The 21874-nt window shown below is 43.7% G+C and overlaps 1 protein-coding gene across 1 annotated transcript in view; it reads left to right on the top strand.

Annotated features, from left to right (window-relative positions):
* The first annotated feature begins 316 nt into the window (after positions 1-316).
* Positions 317-21874, top strand: part of LOC120927967 (beta-1,3-galactosyltransferase 5-like) — a 74602-nt gene continuing 53044 nt past the window's right edge. Inside the window, exon 1 of the mRNA XM_040338994.1 lies at positions 317-526. The gene's annotated coding sequence lies outside the window, so the exon portion shown is untranslated. The remainder of the gene's footprint in view (positions 527-21874) is intronic.

The following is a 21874-nucleotide window of genomic DNA, read 5'->3' as shown; positions in this document are numbered from 1 at the left end:
GTAGTAGCCGGGGGCCCAAAGAGTAAGACTTGACAGGATGTGAGTCGGGCGGCGATGGCGATGGGCAGAGACAGTCCCCGATTGTCATCATTACTAGTAAAAAAATATATATATATATGTCCCCGGATTTCATTTAAAAAATCTGGTCACCTTAGGAATGGGAGATTTGCATAATGGATGTGCACCCGGAGAAAATGCAGCAACTTGTTCAGGCAGTTCTGAAGTCAAAGGGAGGGCCAACCTGGTACTAGCAAGATGTACCTAATAAAGTGGCCAGTGAGTTTAAATGTATGGTACACAGCCTGTGCAGAAGGGAGAGCAGTGGGCGGGACCCAGCACACTCCACTAATTACCGGCTACCTGCAGTAAATTACAGGAGGCAAAGGAGAGAAGATCAGTCACCCTGCACAGGGAGAGAGAGCAGCAGTGAGCGGTCTTTATTACAGGAAGCTCCTACACAGGGAAAGTCGCACACTGGATGACTGCACAGATCTGGAAGAAATACACAAAGCACACCAAGCATCAAGTAAGAATACAATTATCTAATATTTATAAGATGCACAATATCAGTAAAGAAGATGCCCTGAAGCATCTGAAAGAGTGTAATGAACTTCTCACTACACAGGCTGACAAGGGTGATGGATTTGTTATCCAGGACAAAACTAATAGAGTTTTCTTTTGGTGGCATTTGATCACCTCTGCGGTTTTTATTTTTTGCGTTATAAACAAAAAAAGACCGACAATTTTGAAAAAAAAAAAAAAATGTTTTACTTTCTGCTAATACATATTAGGGTTGTCCTGATACCACTTTTTTTAAGACCAATTACAAGTACCGATACTTTTTTTCCAAGTACTCGCCGATACCGATTACCAATACTTTTTTTTTAATCTCGTGTGACAGTGGCACATATGTCAGTTTTTTGTTTTTTTTTACAATGTTTTCTTTTTTTTTAAGATGGTGATGGAGAGGAGTCGCTGTCTTCTCCATCTCTTAATTTTAAGCGCAGCTGAGGCTGCTGAGAAAGGGACTGGGGAAGCTGTGTCCTTAGTCCCTTTCGCTGTCTCAAAGGTGAGATGTCAGAGGTCTGTTAAGACCCCTGATATCTCACCAAAGCCCCCAACAGGTTGATAAAAAAAAAATTGCAATGAATAATAAAAAAATTAATTGTAAAAAATAATAAAATAAAAAACACACTGACACTGTCTATGGACAGTGTCAGTGTGTTTTTTATTTTATTATTTTTTACAATTATTTTTTTTATTATTCATTGCAATTTTTTTTTTTTTTATCAACCTGTTGGGGGCTTTGGTGAGATTTCAGGGGTCTTAACAGACCTCTGACATCTCACCTTTGAGACAGCGAAAGGGACTAAGGACACAGATTCCCCAGTCCCTTTCTCAGCAGCCTCAGCTGCGCTTAAAATGAAGAGATGGAGAAGGCAGCGACTCCTCTCCATTCATAAACTGAAACATTGTAAACACAGTGATCACTGACTCTGTACATTCGGAAAAGGTAGGAGCCGGGTTTAGTGGCTTCTACCTCCGCTCTCCATCCTGACAGATCGAGGGTGACAGCAGCACGGAGGGGGACAGCAGCACAGAGGAGTAGAAGAGAGGGGGACAGCAGCACAGAAGGGGACAGCAGCACGAAGGGGTAAAAGAGAGGGGGACAGCAGCACAGAGGGGTAGAAGAGAGGGGGACAGCAGCACAGAGGAGGAGAATAGAGGGGGACACGGAGGAGAAGAGGGGAGGACAGCAGCACAAAGGGGGACACGGATCAGCACGGAGGGGGACACGGATCAGCACGGAGGGGGACACGGATCAGCACGGAGGGGGACACGGATCAGCACGGAGGGGGACACAAAACAGCATGGAGGGGGACACGGAGCAGCATGGAGGGGGACACATAGGGGGACAGCAGCAGAACGGAAGGGGACTGGAGGACAATGCGGGGACAGTCGGCGGTGATAGTGTGAGGGAGAGTAATGCTGGCCATACACTAGACGAAAAATCTGACGAAAATCGCTCATGGAGACACTTTGTTCGTTTTTTGTCAAGTTAATGGGGCCAAATCGTTAATCGTTTGTGACGTTTTCGTGGAAAAAAAACGATCATCTAGTTTGGAAATGTTTTGACGGCCGAACGATAAATCGTAAGGTTAATGCGTTTTTTTGTCTGAAAAAATGAATGCTTGCTATTGCGCATGTATGAAAACACAAACCCGGAAGGTAAATATTCGTATCAAAGAACGTTCATGTCAAAGGCTGCATTCACACCTGAACGCGGCGTATTTTACCGCGATTTGCCGCAACAAATTGCAGCGTTTTGTCCAGCGATTTGCCGCGACAAAACGCAGCGTTTTTTAAGCCTGAATTACGCCGGGGGGGGGGTGATTAACATCGTCGGCTATGCTGAACGCCGAAAGCCGCCTGAGAAAAGGGTCCGGGACTTGTTTTGAGCTTCGGGCGTACGGCGTTTCGGCGTTCGGCGTGGAGGTGTGAACCATCTCCATAGCCGACAATATTAAATCACCCCTCCGGCGTATTTCAGGCTGCAATAGCGTCGCAATACAGGCGACAAAACGCCTTGGTGTGAATGGAGTCAAAAGGTCATGATACACTTCACCAACTACCTGCAATCTCATCAAATGTGATATACCTTCATGTTTATGTAAAGAATTCACTACGAACACAAAATATGCCATAATAAAACTTTATTGCAAAATGTATTATTTAGAAACAAAAATAAAGTAATCCTGTGACATTACTTGTCCTTAATTCTGTTTCTTTTATTGTATACAAGACATAATATTAATAAACATTATTCCAGGATTTTTTTTACACAACAGAGCATCATTTTTTTTATTACACAGGGGAGCATAATTTCTTTTTACACAGAAGAGCATAATTTTGGATATTACACTTGGGAGTATAGGGCCAGATTCAGAGACATTTACGTTACTCCGCGGCGGCGTGACGTATCCCATTTACGTTACACCGCCGCAGGTTTACAGCGTAAGTGCCTGATTCACAAAGCTCTTAACTGTAAACTTGCGGCGGTGTAACGTAAATCCGCTCGGCGCAAGCCCGCCTAATTCAAATGCACCATTTAAATTAGGCGCGTTCCCGCGCCGAACGTTCTGCGCATGCTCCGTGTTAAAATTTCCCGACGTGCTTTGCGCAAAATTACGGCACCCCGTAGTTTTTTTTGAATGGCGACGTGCGTTGTGGCGTTTCGTATTCCCGGACGTCTTACGTGGATCGCCGTAACTAGTCATTTGCATATTCTACGCCGACCGCAATGGAATCGCCACCTAGCGGCCGGCCTAGAATTGCATCCTAAGATCCGACGGTGTAAGTCAATTACACCTGTCGGATCTTAGGGCTATCTATGCGTAACTGATTCTATGAATCAGCCGCATAGTTAGGACGGGCGAATCACAGATATACGACGGCGTATCAGGAAATACGCCGTCGTATCTCTTCTGTGAATCTGGCCCATTTTTTTTTTATAAATACACAGGGGAGCCTAATCTTTTTTTTAAGAGAAGCATAATTTTGTATATTACACAGGGGAACATAGGGCCAGATTCACAGTGGAGATACGACGGCGTATCTGCTGATACGCCGTCGTATCTCTGTTTCTATCTATGCGACTGATTCATAGAATCAGTTACGCATAGATAGCCATAAGATCCGACAGATGTAATTGTTTTACGGCGATTCCCGACGGTTTTTCGCGTTCGCTACGTCGCCACTAGTCTAGTTTCTCGTCGCAAAGTTAGTCGTTTTTTTTGGTGCCTTAACTTTACACAGCAATCGTATTGCTGTATAAAGTATGGCCGTCGTTCACGCGTCGAAATGTAAAAAATAACGTTGTTTGCGTAAGCCGTCCGGGAATACGGAATAACTTTTTTTGCGCGTCGCCGTTCGAAAAAATGACGTCACGGTGCGCAATGCATGGCGGGAGTTCGGAAACAGAGCATGCGCGGTAGGTCCGGCGCGGGAGCGCGCCTAATTTAAATGGCACACGCCCATTTAAATTGGCCCGCCTTGCGCCGGAGGCCGCCCGCGTAGGTTTTCATTGCAAGTGCTTGGTGAATCAGGCACTTGCGATGAAAAATTGCGGCGGTGTAACGTATCTACGATACGTTACGCCGCCGCTCATCTACGTGAATCTGGCCCATAGTTTTTTATAAATACACAGGGGAGCCTAATTTTTTTTTTTTAAAGAGAAGCATAATTTTGTATATTACACAGGGGAACATAATTTGTATTTCTTAACAAGGAGAACATAATTATTTTGGTAAAAATATTTTTAAAATTAGCTCTCATGTTTTTGAAAGTTCAAGTTTTTGCTAGCAAAAATATCTCTAGTTTTTGGCCTGCAGAATAAACATGGTTTGAGATTTTATTTGAGGTTTGAGATGTCAGTCACCAATACTACAATGTATGTCAACAGATAAAGTGACTGTCCTATAGTAAAAGTGACTGTCAGCTCAAATCTCAGTGACAGATTTGCTCTAACCATGTTTTTCCATGCCAGGCTTGACCTTTAAATGTGCAAAGGACTCACAATCTAAAGAAAGTGCTTGTTTTCCAAAGTAAAATATTAGAAATGTTGTGCAAACTTCAGCAAACAAATAACTAAAACAAAAAAACAAAAAGAAAATTAGACATGGGTCAAAAAAACACCTCCTACATTTTAGTTAGGGTGTCAAAACCAACCAGGAATTGCTTCTGGACAGAGGTTAAGTGATCTTTATATTTTTCCTAATTCTGAGGAGCATTTCTCCAACTGTGAGGAGCACTTCAACAGATCAGATAACAATCTTAAATGGACAAAAGAGGAGAAAAAAAAAAAAAAAACGAGAAAAAAAAATAATAATAAGGAAAAAAAAAAAAGAAAAAAAGAAAGTAATCATAAATTTAACTAAAATGATCATGATCCACTTATGATGCGATACCATAGAGGAGATGATATCGGCAAGTGAAGTGTGGGCCAGGAGCGTGGTCCTCTCCTCATCCAATAGATTATTTTTATCTTTGGTGGAGTCTGAAGTGGAAAAAAAAAAGATAACAGGATGTCTCCAATTTACAAGCCGACCTCAATGCTCTGTCTAATTGGGCGACTAAGTGGCAGATGAGGTTTAATGTAGATAAATGTAAAGTTATGCACTTGGGGACTAAGAATATGCATGCACCATACATACTAGGGGGAGTACAACTGGGGGGATCTGTGGTGGAGAAGGTTCTGGGGGTTTTGGTAGATCATAAGCTCAATAATAACATGCAATGCCAAGCTGCGGTTTCCAAAGCGAGCAAAGTCCTTTCTTGTATTAGGAGAGGTATGGACTCCAGAGACAGAGATATAATTTTGCCCCTGTACAAATCATTAGTAAGACCTCATCTGGAATATGCAGTTCAGTTTTGGGCACCAGTTCTCAAAAAGGATATCGGGGAACTGGAGAAAGTGCAGAGAAGGGCAACCAAACTGATAAGTGGCATGGAGGAGCTCAGCTATGAGGAAAGATTAGAAGAACTACATTTATTCACTCTTGAGAAGAGGAGAATAAGGGGGGATATGATCAACATGTACAAATATATAAGAGGTCCATACAGTGAACTTGGTGTTGAGTTTTTCACTTTACGGTCAACACTGAGGACAAGGGGGCACTCTTTACGTCTAGAGGAAAAGAGATTTCACCTCCAAATACGGAAAGGTTTTTTCACAGTAAGAGCGGTGAAAATGTGGAACAGACTCCCTCCAGAGGTGGTTCTGGCCAGCTCAGTAGATTGCTTTAAGAAAGGCCTGGATACTTTCCTAAATGTACAGAATATAACTGAGTACTAAGATTTGTAGGTAAAGTTGATCCGGGGTAAATCCGATTGCCTCTCGGGGGATCAGGAAGGAATTTTTTCCCCTGCTGTAGCAAATTGGATCATGCTCTGCTGGGGTTTTTTGCCTTCCTCTGGATCAACTGTGGGTATGGAGTTGGGTGTATAGGATTGTACTGTGTGTTTTTTTTTTTTTTTTTTGTGGTTGAACTGGATGGACTTGTGTCTTTTTTCAACCTGACTAAATATGTAACTATGTAACAATCTTTGGCCAGTGACTGTATTTAATTCCTGTTCCACAGGCAGATGATGTGCTGTTGAAGATAGAAAAAAATAAAAAAAAGTCAGGGGAATGTGTTTCCAATAAGTTCAAGTTACAGTGTATGTATACTGGCTAACCTGTGGTGCTTGTGATGCTTCCACAGGAATGCTGTGCCTGGTCTGCTTCAACATCTATCATACTTTGGCCTGGTTCAGCATCATCCTCATCAGTTCCTTTTTCAGTGACTGGAGATGTGTCATCAACCGTGATAATATTCAGTTCTGTTGACACAGTGCTGTTTTTAATTGCTTTTTTGTTTTTTTCTGTGTTTAAAAGAAAACAAAGTAAAATGCCAGAAATTAGTATCCATGCTAAAAAAACTATTTTTCATACATGAACACATTGCAGGCAGACTACAGGGATTGCATAGCTAGTTAACCACTTCCCGACCGCCGCATGTATATGTACGTCCACAGAATGGCACGTACAGGCAAATGGGCGTACATGTACGTCCTTGCCTTCTACCGGTTGGGGGTTCCCTCGGGGAGCGATCCTGGACGACGGCGCGGCTATTTATTTATAGCCGCTCCGTCGCCATCGCCCCCCGGAGCTGAAGAACGGGGAGAGCCGTATGTAAACACGGCTTCCCCGTGCTTCACTGTGGCGGCGTATCGATCGAGTGATCCCTTATATAAGGGAGACTCTATCGATAACGTCAGTCCTACAGCCACACCCCCCTACAGTTGTAAACACACACTAGATGAACCCTAACTCCTACAGCGCCCCCTGTGGTTAACTCCCAAACTGCAACTGTCATTTTCACAATAAACAATGCAATTTAAATGCGTTTTTTGCTGTGAAAATGACAATGGTCCCAAAAATGTGTCAAAATTGTCCGAAGTGTCCGCCATAATGTCGCAGTCACGAAAAAAATCACTGATCGCCGCCATTAGTAGTAAAAATTTTTTTTTTTATAAAAATGCAATAAAACTATCTCCTATTTTGTAAACGCTATAAATTTTGCGCAAACCAATCGATAAACGCTTATTGCGATTTTTTTTTTACTAAAAATAGGTCGAAGAATACATATCGGCCTAAACTGAGGGAAAAAAAAAAAATTTATATATGTTTTTGGGGGATATTTATTATAACAAAAAGTAAAAAATATTGCATTTTTTTCAAAATTGTCGCTTTATTTTTGTTTATAGTGCAAAAAATAAAAAACGCAGAGGTGATCAAATACCACCAAAAGAAAGCTCTATTTGTGGGGAAAAAAGGACGCCAATTTTGTTTGGGAGCCACGTTGCACGACCGCGCAATTGTCTGTTAAAGCGACGCACTGCCGAATCGCAAAACCTGGCCTGGGCATTTAGCTGCCTAAAGGTCCGGGGCTTAAGTGGTTAAGAGAACAAAAATGACATAAATTATTTTTAATTACCTTTTTTGATCAACTGGTGTATTTTACACAACTGTGCTTCTTCTCTGTGTTTTAAGTCGGACCATCTCTTCCTCAGCTGGTCTTTTGATCTTACCACACCATACTTCCCAAGCACATGGATAACCTTCTCCATGATGTCCTCTTTTCACCTATTAGACTGCGACATTGCAGCGGACAAATATGACCCCAAATGACAGTTTTTGGGGACCAGTGACAATACAGCCATGTCCCCCCACATAAATGCACGGGGGGGGGGATGAGCCAAACACCCCCCCCGTTCGGTTCGCACCAGAACCTTCGAACGGACCGACCGTTCACGCGAACATTTAGAACCCCATTGACGTCTATGGCAGGGTTTGACAAATTTGCTTGGAATCTAGGAGCCAGCTAAAAAAGTTAGGAGCCAAAAAACGCACCCCGTCCCGACGAGCTTGCGCGCAGAAGCGAACACATACGTGAGCAGCGCCCGCATATGTAAACGGTGTTCAAACCACGCATGTGAGGTATCGCCGCGATTGGTAGAGCGAGAGCAATAATTCTAGCCTTAGACCTCCTCTGTAACTCAAAATATGCAACCTGTAGATTTTTTTTAAACGTCGCCTATGAAGATTTAAAAGGGTAAAAGTTTGTCGACATTCCACGAGCGGACGCAATTTTGAAGCGTGACATGTTGGGTATGAATTTACTCAGGGTAACATTATCTTTCATAATATAAAAAAAATGGGGATAAATTTACTGTTGTATTATTTTTTAATAAAAAAAGTGAATTTTTTTCCCAAAAAAGTACGGCATGACAGAAAGTATTGCAACGATTGCAATTTTATTCTCTAGGGTGTTAGGATAAAAAATATATATAATGTTTGGGGGTTCTAATTAGAGGAAAGAAGATGGCAGTGAAAATAGTGAAAAATAGTGAAAAATGACATTAGAATTGCTGTTTAACTTGTAATTCTTAACTTGTAATACCAACGGCCACCACCAGATTAGGCCTAGGGTCGTTTTTGTGTCTCCCATCGTAATAATTGTTCTCCAAAATCTTCACCATAGTTGTCATTTCTTCCAGGGACATAGGTTTTGCATTTTTCTTAAAAATTTCCAGCCTAATCCTTTTGGAAAGAGCATGCTCCTTCTCTTCAGACATCGTTCTGATGGGTAAAGATGGCGCCGAAAGAAGAAGGGCGGAGCATGTAAACTCACATAATAACTCCCATAGTGCAATGCGGTGCACTCTGACCCGACACACAGAACGTTGACATCCCCACATTTCCTCCCCCAATTCATAGATATGTACAGGGAACTGTCTTGTCTGTGGAAAGTTCACTCTAAAGAGTACCGTATTTTTCGGACTATAAGGCGCACCGGGTTATAAGGCGCCCTATCGTTGAGCGCCTAATAACAGATTTTTTTTCATACATAAGGCGCCCCGGGTTATAAGGCGCACGCGGGTATAGAAAATTAATAAATTAATGCATACACCTCTGTCACACGCAAGCGCCAGCTCCGAAATGCCGTTGCATTCCAATGACGTCACCGTGGCTCACGCTGCGCCCCATGCCTCGCTTTCAACAGTGTCAATGTACCAGCTAGTTTCACTGCTATACGGACGGTTCGACATAGAGGGGCATAGGAGCATTTTACAGCTTACATCTGGTGCGGAAGGACGTTACAGTAGAGACTATTTCCATGATCTACATGCCGGATCTCTACTATTTACATGTAAGTGGATGCTGTAAACCTATCATGTATGTCTGTAATGCTCAATACAACCATACATAAGGCGCACCGCATTATAAGGCGCACTGTCGATTTTTAAGAAATCTGGTGCTGAAGCAGACCAAGTTTACGTGCCACGCCTGTGGTATTTTGAGAGCATGAGATTCCTGACGGAACAAGAGGAACCCAGAGCCTCGGTATCTATTCTGGACAGTAGTGTGAGTGCTACTAATTCTGGAGATGAGGAAGATGGGACAATTGAAGAACTTGATAACGGTCAGGTAATTTAACCACAAATTATTTTATTATTCACATTGCTATGAACATAACAATAATCTTTATTCAATAATTATACTGAACACAATCACACCACCAATGTTTTTAGGGACCAATGCTATTATCTCTACTTTTATTGAAATGAAAATAAACATATTTACTGAAAAAGCAATATATCATTCCAGCCACTGATATTATTTTTGAACATTTAGAGATTGTATTGCCAATCTACTGCACCAGGACCAAGAAAGTATTGCATGTAGTCCAGCCGATTCTGACGGGCTGACTAGCGAGACGTGGCGGGGCACGGCCTAGGTCTGAAAGTCCTTCAGTATCGTTACGCCACTCGTCAGGCATGACATCCCCAGACAGAGTATCTTCCCGGGCCATCATGTTTTGGGATATGTAGGTGGAGCTGGTACGTCTCAGAAAATTATGGAGCACACAGCAACAATGGACCATAAGGTAAATTTTTGGTGGGGTTACACTGATTGGTGTATGAAAGATCCGAAAGCGGTTGGCCATAATCCCAAAGGCATTTTCGACCACTCGTCTAGCACGAGATAACCGATAGTTAAAGATTTTCTGATCAGGGGTAAGGTTTTTAAGGGCAAAGGGTTTCAAAACATGTTCAGATAATCCAAAGGTGTCATCTGCAACGAACACAAAATTGAGGCCTTCCACTGTTTCCTGTTTGGATAGTAAAAACACTCCAAAAATCGCGCTAATAGCGCCCTAAAGTTCATAAAGACAAGGGTATGAAATGGTTATATGTAATCACATGGTCCATTTATTGTAAGAAAAACTAAAAAAAAACAAAAAAAAAAACACCCTTGTCTTCATACCCTTGTCTTTATAAACATATAACCATTTCATACCCTTGTCTTTATGAACTTTAGAGCACCATTAGCGCGATTTTTGGAGTGTTTTTGTTGTGTTGGTACTTCCGGGTGCCTTTATTTTCGCAGCTCTGGCTCCTCTTTCCCACACCTTATTGATGAACTAACCAAGTAATACTTTCATTAGGAACTTAGCTATTCCTGTTTCAGCGCCTGTGTATTTGTTGAGTTTTCCTGTTTGGATAATAGATTGAGTAGTCCATTTTTTAAACGCTGAGAAAAAACTGTTTTGTCAATCACTTCGCCATCAGAATTTCTACCATTTTTGCCTATGTCAAATATGAATTCATATTTAGCATTGACGATTGCCTTTAGGACAATGCTAAAGTAGCCTTTGTAATTGTAGTAGAAGGAGCCTGATTTTGCTGGGGGGGGTTATGCGCACATGTTTGCTGTCTATGGCACCGCCGCAGTTTGGGAAATTCCAATAGTCGTGGAATTGTTTGGCAGTAGCTTTCCATTCCTGCACAGATGATGGGAGCTGTAAAAGGTAAAAAAAAAGATTTTCAGTATGCAATTATTTAAACATTGTTTTATTTGCGATTATTATACAGGATCTGTTTGGGAATGAGACGCAGACCGTGTCATCACCAGCAGTGAATCGACCCCAAAAAAAGAAAAACACCACAACAGGCTACAGGGAACTTTCTGTTACAAGCAACTGCAGCCCTCAACCAAAAAAAAGATGAGTGCGATGACCTAGGTGGCTTGACGGCCAAAAAGATACGTCGCATGACAGAGGAACAGAAACAATTGGTGGAACCCTTACTTCTGCAGCTTTTGAATAAAGGGTTAAGAGGGGAGCTGACTACCAACACCCATTTAGCAGAGCATAAACCCACCAACAACCAACCATCCCAACAACATCTGCCAAATAATCAGTGGCCCGGCCCATATCAAACACAACAGGATCGTCCCCAAGGCCACTGGGCCCATGACTATAACTACACATTCCTGTGAAACACATACTAGATTTGTTAATTTTTTTTTTTTTACTTATTACTTTACAGTTACGTTTGCAGCTTCAATGTTCAAGGAAGCAGTGTTTGTCAGACTTTAAAATAAAAGCAATCTGTTATTACCTTTAAATATTCGTCTTGTAACATTCTTATGATGGCTTGGCAGGTTTCAGGTATGATGCGGCCGAGGCACTGGGCAGAGATTCCAGTAGTGAATTTCAGGTCTTAAAGGGGTGGTTCACCCTAAAAACTACTTTTTCTTATTGGATTGGATTGGATTGGATTGGAATAAATACTTATAGAGCGCCGAATGCGAGTTGTGAAACTCGCGTCTAAGCCCCCCACATTACAATACGATTAAGCCTATTATCTTTTTTTTGATGCTGTACATACCTTCGTACAGCTATTCACCCGTGGCTTCCGGGTTGCGAGTCCCGCAGGAGTGGGCGTTCCTAACATGTCTGTGATTGACGTTTTGACCAAAAACGAGCTCATCCCGTCGCGTAAGTCGCGTCAAGGTTGGCGAATGGAGCCGAACGGCGAGTCGGCGCTATACTGCGCATGCGCATCGCGGGTCGGCTCCTTTCGCCAACCGTGACGCGGCTTACGCGACGGGGGGAGCTCGTTTTTGGTCAAAACGTCAATCACAGACATGTTAGGAACGCCCACTCCCGCGGGACTCGCAACCCGGAAGCCACGGGTGAATAGCTGTACGAAGGTATGTACAGCATCAAAAAAAAGATAATAGGCTTAATCGTATTGTAATGTGGGGGGCCAGTGTAATAAGAAAAAGTAGTTTTTAGGGTGAACCACCCCTTTAAATACGTTTGTCAGAAAACGTAATGTTGCTACCAGTCTCTGCTCCGCTGTGATGCTGGCTCTTAAGACAGTGTCTTTTTTGGTTATTAGAGGTGAAACAAGACTGAGTAGCAGCTGAAAGGACTCATCAGGCATCCTCAGATAATTCCGGTAATCTTCAGGATTGTTTTCCTTTAATTCTCTCACCAATCTCGTATGTGAGAAGTTGTCACGGTTCTTCAGCCACTCTTTACTCCATAACCTTCGCCTTTTTTGAGGGGGCTGCTCATCTTGCTCTATAGCCATCACTCCGAGCATTACTATGGCAATGGTCCTCTCATCAACATTCATAGTGAGGGTGGTGCTGATTTAGGTGATGCAGTATAGATGCAGGTGATGTAGTAGAGATGATACGCTCAAGGATCGTTCTGACGAACGTACGTTGCTTCTCTGGGCGTATACGTGAGCTAAGGAAGTCAGGGAGCAGAGGTCAAAAATGTTTTGTCACTTCCTTTTTCAATGCAAAAACCGGACGAAAAAACGGTAAATTAATGTACTCCGAACGATTTATTGTTCGAATATCGGAATTACATGATGGCGTGATCGCTTGCTCTCACGAACGTATGTTCGTTTTTCGACAGCGCAATCGGACGATTTTTCGTCTAGTGTATGGCCAGCATAAAGCAGCTGAAAGCCGAGGGGGAGCAGAGAAATGGACCGGCTGTCAGACTTTGAAACCTATACAGGGTGATCAGTGCTTGTAACTCTCCCACCGCACTGATCACCCTCACTGTACAAGTATCGGGTGAAGCATCGGAGCATTTGCCCGAGTACAAGTATTAGGGCAAATGCTCGGTATCGGTACTGATACTAGTATCGGTATCGGGACAACCCTAATACATATCCAAAAAAATAAATATACATTTTTTGTATTTCTTCATCAGTTTTGGCCGATATATATTCGTCTACATATTATTGGTAAAAAAATCGTAATAGGCCTATATTGATTGGTTTGCGCAAAAGTTATTGCGTCTACAAACTGGAGATAGATTTAGGGACTTTTATTTATTTTTTATTGTTTTTACTGGTTATTGCGGCAATCAGCGATTTTTAGCGGGACTGCGACATTGCAGCGGACAAATATTACCCCAAATGACAGTTTTTGGGGACCAGTGACATTATTACTAGGGATGAGCCGAACACCCCCCCCCGTTCGGTTCGCACCAGAACCTTCGAACGGACCGACCGTTCACGCGAACATTTAGAACCCATTGACGTCTATGGCAGGGTTTGACAAATTTGCTTGGAATCTAGGAGCCAGCTAAAAAAGTTAGGAGCCAGAAAACGCACCCCGTCCCGACGAGCTTGCGCGCAGAAGCGAACACATACGTGAGCAGCGCCCGCATATGTAAACGGTGTTCAAACCACACATGTGAGGTATCGCCGCGATTGGTAGAGCGAGAGCAATAACTCTAGCTCTAGACCTGCTCTGTAACTCAAAACATGCAACCTGTAGATTTTTTTAAACGTCGCCTATGAAGATTTTAAAGGGTAAAAGTTTGTCGGCATTCCACGAGCGCACGCAATTTTGAAGCGTGACATGTTGGGTATGAATTTACTCGGCGTAACATTATCTTTCATAATATTAAAAAAATGGGGATAACTTTACTGTTGTATTATTTTTTAATTAAAAAAAGTGTAATTTTTTCCCAAAAAAGTGCGCTTGTAAGACCGCTGCGCAAATACGGCGTGACAGAAAGTATTGCAACGATCGCCATTCTATTCTCTAGGGTGTTAGGATAAAACATACATATAATGTTTGGGGGTTCTAATTAGAGGGAAGAAAATGGCAGTGAAAATAATGAAAAATAGTGAAAAATTACATTAGAATTGCTGTTTAACTTGTAATGCTTAACTTGTAATACCAACGGCCACCACCAGATGGCGCCAGCTCACACATCTGGTGGTAATAACTTGTAATACCAACGGCTCACCACCAGATGCCCACCTTCCAAGCCAAGTCGCCAGGATGCTATTTCTAGTCGCCATGGCGACCGGGATTTGTCAAGCCCTGGTCTATGGGACTCGAACGTTCAAATTCAAAAGTGCTCATTTTAAAGCCCACAATATGCAAGTTATTGTCTTAAAACGTCTTTGAGAACCTGGGTCTTGCCCCAGGGAACATGTATCAATGGAAAAAAAGCATTCCCCCCACCCCCCCACCAAGGCGTAAGAGAAGGAGTAAAAATAGAGGATACATGGAAGGGAGAGGAAAAGAGGGGGAGGAACAAAGAAAAAGGGAGAGAAAAAATAAGAGAAAGCACAAGAAAGACGGCTAGAGTGAGGAATGGGGAAAAAAAACAGGAAATTATGATAGAGAGAGATAAAAGCAGTGCAAAGATAAAGAGTGGTACATCCTAAAATGTACCATAAGGGGTTTTAAGGCTGTACAAGTGGAAGGGACATGTCCGTGGGTTAGGAGCGCAAATTTCTTGTCTTGGTTTGGGTGCTGACAACCCACGCTCAGGGGCGTAACTAGAAATCACAGGGCCCCATAGCAAAATGTTGTATGGGGCCCCCCAGAGCCGCCCTAGTGTCAATGCAGCGTGACCTGTGCCCCATGCAGCGTGACCTGTGCCCCATGCAGCGAACGTGCTCGAACGTTCGAATTCAAAAAAGTGCTCATTTTAAAGCCCAATATTCAAGTTATTGTTGGAAAACGTCTTTGAGAACCCGGGTCTTGCCCCAGGGAACATGTATCAATAGAAAAAAACGTTTTAAAAACTGTAGTTTTTTCTTGAGCAGCGATTTTAATGATGCTTAAAGTGAAAAAAAAAAATCCTTTAAATATGGTACCTGCTGGGTGTCTATAGTAGTGGCACATGTTTAGAAATGTCCCTTCACAACATGAGATTACTATATATATACATACACACAGTATATGTATGTTTTATGTACTACTTTTTTAATGAATAAACTGCAATATTTATTGTGAAGCGCCAGTTTATGAGTTGAGGACACATCTAACATTCACATGCATTAAACAAATATAGCACAGATGTAACAACAAAATAATTTAATCTGTATGCTATACTAACAATAAAACACACCACACTGTGTGATAATGGTTCCCTCGCAGGGAATTTCTAAAACAAGTTGCAACAACTGGGACTCCTTCTGCACTATATTTCTATTCAGGCTCCAATGTGTGGGACCCCTGCTGCCCCAATGCGTCTGCACACATGTGTTAATCTGTGCAGAAGAGTAAGTTTGGGATTGCTGAGTATGCCGGCTTGTGGCCCCTCTCCTCAGGCTGCCTGCCCTGGGCCACTCACTCCTCAGTGCCCATCAAATGCAGCCTGATTAGTGCCCATCAATGCAGCCTTGCCAGTGCCCATCAAATGCAGCATGATCAGTGCTCATTATTGCAGCCTTACCAGTGCCCATACAATTCAGCGTGATCAGTGCCCATCAAATGCAGCCTGATCAGTGCCCAGTAATGCAGCCTTACCGCCTTACCAGTGCCCATCAAATGCAGCTTGATCAGTGCCCATCAATGCAGCCTTGCCAGTGCTCATCAAATGCAGCTTGATCAGTGCCCATCAATACAGCCTTGCCAGTGCCCATCAAATGCAACCTTACCAGTGTCCATCAAGTGCAGTCCGATCAGTGCCCATGAAATGCAACCTGATCAGCGCCCATGAAATGCAGCCTTGCCAGTGTCCATCAAATGCAGCCTAATCAGTGTGCAGCAATGCAGCCTGATCTGTGTCTAGCAATGAAGCCTGGCATGTGTCTGAATCTGGGATTTGAATATCCCAGCGCCATCCCGTCCTCCCCTCCCTCAGTCCACCTCCTCCTCCTCCAGTGGCCGCTGTAACAAAGTCCCGGCTCCTATAATTTACATCACATTGATTCAATTTGCCAATGAATCAGTGTTCACCCATCACTAGAGCTGGGACTTTGTAACAGCGGCCGCTGGAGGAGGAGGAATAGGAGGACCAAGGTAGGGGAGGTCGGTGCACCTTGACAATGAGAACGGCATTCCTGCTGTGGAAAAAGTAAAGGAACGTTGTTCCCATGCGTTCCCGCAGGACTTGAGCCCTGGGTGTTCACACCCATGTGATTCAATTCCTGTCCGAATTTGCAGATCGCACTGCGATATGCGAACTGATTTGGGGGTGCCATTAAGTTTTAATTGGCACTCCCAGCAGTTCATATGGGGCAGTGTAAACTGCCGACAGGAGACATGCGATGTGGGAACTGCTCTGCATTTGCGATTCCTGTGCGGGCTGCGACTCCAGAAATGGTGGAGGGTCCTTTTGACCTTTTCTTTGTATTTAAGGAGGCACAGCAGCCCACACAGTATAAATGGGCTGCCATGCCCACACAAAATACACCTTGCAGAGCCACATCAGTGTGAACTAAAGGAAAAAATCCCCCCCTCTACTGCTTAAGAACCCCCACAAGCAAAACTCCCCACTGAAAAACACCACCCTCCCTCATATATCCCCACAATATTAACCCCCCTGTCTCTGATCACACCTCAAGGCAAAAATATCTCCCTCATATCTAATGCTAAATAATATCTCCCTTCATTTAACAAACTTCCCACCCAGAACCAAATCCCTGCCAACCACCCCCTGTAAACTTCTCTACAAGAAACTTACAGGGGGAGGGGGGTCCTTCTCCAAAAGCAAACCCACCCCCTTTCCTTAACCTCCCCACTAAAATAAACTGCTCCAGGCAGGAATTCTCACCCCCTCCTTCCTCCACATAGAAAGCCATGCTTCTCCACCTACCTGACCTCATCTTCAGAAATCGGCACGGCACAGAGGCAGGAAATGAAATCTGCATCCCCGGTCTCCCTTCGGCTGTGTCAGAGCTTTGAAGTCTCTAGGAGATCCCCCGGCAGTGTGCTCTCATTGGCAGAGCGTGCCTGGAGCAGTGTGTGTGTGTAAGCAGCCACAGCTGCTAACGGGAACAACGTTCCTGCCGGGCCCCCCTGATCCTCACTCGGCTGCGGGCCCCATAGCGCCCGCGTGGGTCGCTATGGTGGTAGTTCCGCCACTGCCCACGCTACAAAAATAATTTTACTGTTAGGGGTCCTCACAACTTGGGAAATTTTATCAAGGGGTCACGGCACTAGAAGGTTGAGAACCACTGATATAGTGTCTTGTGAGATGCTCACTACCTTTTTGTTCAGCATGATCCACGTGAGTTTGCTTTTCATCAGGGTCATATCTATGACAGGGCTTTTCCATGCTGTGGCTATAGCGATTTTAGCTGCCAGGAACATGAAATAAATCGGGGTCTGGGTATGTCCGAAACAATCAGCGCGGTTGGTTCCTTTGCAACCTAAAAAAAAAAGTCCATCGTTATTAGGAAATCTTTTATAAGAACATTTTATGGCTACTAAGATACATCGTCTTTGATTGCAGTATTGCTGCAACCTGATCAGAATAAACTTCAAGTGGTTGTAAAGGCAGAATGTTTCTTATCTTAATGCATTCTTTGCATTAAGATAAAAACCATACCTCCCAACATTTTAAGTTGGGAATGAGGGACACCTACTAGAAAATGTATGTAGGCATGGGACACGCCCCCTGCCACACCCCCTTAAAGGAGAATTAACCCAAAAAAAGGTTAATTAAATCCACAAGGGACTTTATTCCAAATCAGGGACAGTCCCTCGAAATCAGGGACAGTTGGGAGCTATGTAAAAACCTGTGTGCAGCAGTCCCCCTAATGTTTACCTGAGCCCCATCTAGATCCAGCGATGTTGCACGAGAGACTCGGCTGTCTGAGACTCTCCCTCATCATTGGTTGAGACAGCAGCGCAGCGCCATTGGATTCTGCTGCTGTCAATCAAAGTCTGTAAGCCAATGAGAAGAGAAAGGGGGTGGGGCCGGGACACGGCTCAGTGTCTGAATGGACACATGGAGCTGTGGCTCTGCTTGGGTGACCCCATAGCAAGCTGCTTGCAGTGGGGGCACTCAACAGGAGGGAGGGGCCCAAAAAGAGGAGGATCTGGGCTGCTCTGTGCAAAACCAACTGCACAGAACAGGCAAGCAAATATTAATTGATGGACACTGGAAGGCTGCATTGATGGGCGCTGGTAAGGCTAAATTTGATGGTGAGTAAGGATGAGCCGAACACCCCCCTGTTCGGTTCGCATCAGAACTTGCGAACACACCAAATGTTCGTGTGAACTTTAGAATCCCGTTAAAGTCTATGGGACTCGAACATTTGAAATCTAAAGTGTTAATTTTAAAGGCTAATATGCAAGTTATTGTCCTAAAAAGTGTTTGGGGACCTGGGCCCTGTCCCAGGAAACATGTATGAATGCAATTTTTTTTTTTTAAACGGATGTTTTTTCAGGAGCAGTGAATTTAATAATGCTAAAAGTGAAACAATAAAAGTGTAATATTACTTTAAATTTCGTACCTAGGGGGGGTGTAAAGTCAGCATGTGAAAAAGCGCATGTTTCCCGTACATAGAACTGTCCCTGCACAAAGTGTCATTTCTGAAAGAAAAAAAGCCATTTTAAACCGGCTTTGCGGCTCTAATGAATTGTCGGCTCTTTCAATTACAGAGATGATTCATTCATAAAGAAAAAAAAATGTGTGGGGGTTCCCCCAAATTAAATTACCAGGCCCTTCAGGTCTGGAATGGATATTAAGGGGAACCCCGCCGTAAAAAATAAATAAAAATGACGTAGGGTTCCCGGCAAATATCCATACCAGGCCCTTCAGGTCTGGTGTGGATTTTAAGGGGAACTCCACCCCAAATTAAAAAAAAAAATGGCGTGGAGTCCCCCTAAAAATCCACACCAGACCCTTTTTCGAGCACGTTAACCTGGCCGGCCGCAGAAAAGAGGGGGGGACAGAGTGTGGCCCCCCCTCTCCTGAACCACACCAGGCCACGTGCCCTCAATATGGGGAGGATGTCCCCATGTTTATGGGGACAAGGGCCTCATCCCCACAACTAGGGTTGTCCAGATACCGATACTAGTATCGGTATCGGGACCGATACCGAGTATTTGCGGGAGTACTCGTACTCGCGCAAATGCTCCCGATACCTAAATAGAATACTTTTTTTGTATTTATCAACATGTTCTATGAAAATTCTTTGAGTTTTTTACTATTGCGTGACAAGCAAATAAAACATTTTTATTCATTTTTACTCATTTTTATTCTTTTATAATGTCTTGAGTTAGAGTTCTTCATAATTCTAAAGAAAATATCCTTAGTCTGTATTGTGGTTTGAAAACTGTCACATGACATTTAAAAAAAGTATCGGTATTCGGTATCGGCGACTACATGAAAAAAAGTATCGGTACTTGTACTCGGTCCTAAAAAAGTGGTATCGGGACAACCCTACCCACAACCCTTGCCCGGTGCTTGTGGGGGTCTGCGGGCGGGGGGCTTATCAGAATCTGGAAGACCCCTTTAACAAAGGGGACCCCCAGATCCTGGCCCCCCCCTATGTGAATTGGTAATGGGGTACACTGTACCTCTACCATTTCACGAAGGAAGTGTAAATAGTTAAAAAAAAAACACACAGACACCGTAGAAAAGAAGCCTTTATTAATAAAAAAAATCCAGCGATGTGAATCCACTGTCTCCTATCCAGCGATGGATGATCTCTCCAGCGACGGATGATCAGCGGTCCGGTCCAGCGATGCAGAAGATCCATCCGTCCAGAGCGCAGCAGGGGAGCTCCACTCTCCGCTGGACACAGCCCAGCGGAATGACGCGCTGGAGCTGTGACATTTCTTATATAGGGGAAGCGGCCACCCGTCACTTGACCCCGCCCCCTCTAACGCACCCTCGTACGTCACTGGGAAAGCCCGGTCTTTCAGGGTCATTCCCAGTGACGTACGAGGGTGCGTCAGAGGGGTCATGTGGCCTGGTGCGGTTCAGGAGAGGGGGGGCGCACTCTGTCCCCCCCTCTTTTCTGCAGCCGGCCAGGTTAACGTGCTCGAATAAGGGTCTGGTGTGGATTTTTAGGGGGACTCCACGCCATTTTTTTTAAATTTGGGGTGGAGTTCCCCTTAAAATCCACACCAGACCTGAAGGGCCTGGTATGGATATTTGCGGGGAACCCTACGTCATTTTTTTTTTTTTTTACGGTGGGGTTCCCCTTAATATCCATTCCAGACCTGAAGGGCCTGGTAATTTAATTTGGGGGAACCCCCACACATTTTTTTTTCTTTATGAATGAATCATCTCTGTAATTGAAAGAGCCGACAATTCATTAGAGCCGCAAAGCCGGTTTTAAATGGCTTTTTTTCTTTCAGAAATTACACTTTGTGCAGGGACAATTCTATGTACGGGAAACATGCGCTTTTTTACATGCTGACTTTACACCCCCCCATAGGTACGAAATTTAAAGTAATATTACACTTTTATTGTTTCACTTTTAGCATTATTAAATTCACTACTCCTGAAAAAACGTCAGTTTTTAAAACTTTTTTTTGCATTGATACATGTTTCCTGGGACAGGACCCAGGTCCCTAAACACTTTTTAGGACAATAACTTGCATATTAGCCTTTAAAATTAACACTTTAGATTTCTCCCATAGACTTTAACAGGGTGTTCCGCGGCTTTTCGAATTTGCCACGAACACCCCTAATTGTTCGTTGTTCGCCGAACAGGCGAACAGGCAATGTTCGAGTCTAACATGAGTTCGACTCGAATTCGAAGCTCATCCCTACTGGTGAGGCTGCACTTGATGGACGCTGGTGAGGCAGCATTTGATAGGCGTTGGTGAGGCTGCATTTGATGGACGCTGGTGAGGCTGCATTTGATGGACGCTGGTAAGGCTGCATTTGATGGATGCTGTTGAGGCTGCATTTGATGGACGCTGGTGAGGCTGCATTTGATGGGCGCTGGTGAGGCAGCATTTGATGGACGCTGTTGAGGCTGCATTTGATGGACGCTGGTGAGGCTGCATTTGATGGGCCCTGGTGAGGCTGCATTTGATGGGCGCTGGTGAGGCTGCATTTGATGGGCACTGGTGAGGCTGCATTTAATGGGCGCTGGTGGGCTGCATTTGAGCGCTTCATTAAAAAGGTGGGGTACACATGGGCAGGGAAAAGGGGATGATGTCAGGGGTGGATCCAGGGGGGTGGCAAAATTAGGTTTTGCTTAGGGTGTAAAAAATCCTTGCACCAGCTCTGATCTTATGACTGTCAGTAGGTTATTCCCGAAGCTGATTGTTGTCATTATTTCCATCTTGACACTTTAATGCCGCCTGCGTTGCGGTTTCACACTTATGTTTGCTTTTTAATAAATCACCTATAGGCCTTATCCTTTCATGCTAAATAAATATTAGTGGAACAGAATAAACGTCAAATTTAAATAGTCAATAAAAAACACAATAGATAAATTGGCAAATATTGGGGATTTAACTGCTCAAGAATCAGCTCTGTGCTTAGCTGAATGAAATGTAATGGACATCCAAGATTTGGAGGTAATATTAAATGAGCATACCTCCTCTAACCAGGTGACTACGCATTTCAAACTGCTTTTTTTCAAGCCACAGGAGGAAGTTTGTAGGTAAGCTACATTGAGAGAAGAACTCCATCCCTGGGTGGCACATCCATTTAAAGTGATTGCAAAGTCTATTTTTTTTTAAATAACAAAAATGTTATACTTACCCGCTCTGTTGCAGTGGTTTTGCACA

This window comes from Rana temporaria, chromosome 2 (assembly GCF_905171775.1).
Source record: "Rana temporaria chromosome 2, aRanTem1.1, whole genome shotgun sequence".
In the NCBI taxonomy this organism is placed as follows: domain Eukaryota; kingdom Metazoa; phylum Chordata; class Amphibia; order Anura; family Ranidae; genus Rana; species Rana temporaria.
Note: the sequence above shows the minus strand (reverse complement) of the source record. Positions and strands in the feature narration are given on the sequence as shown.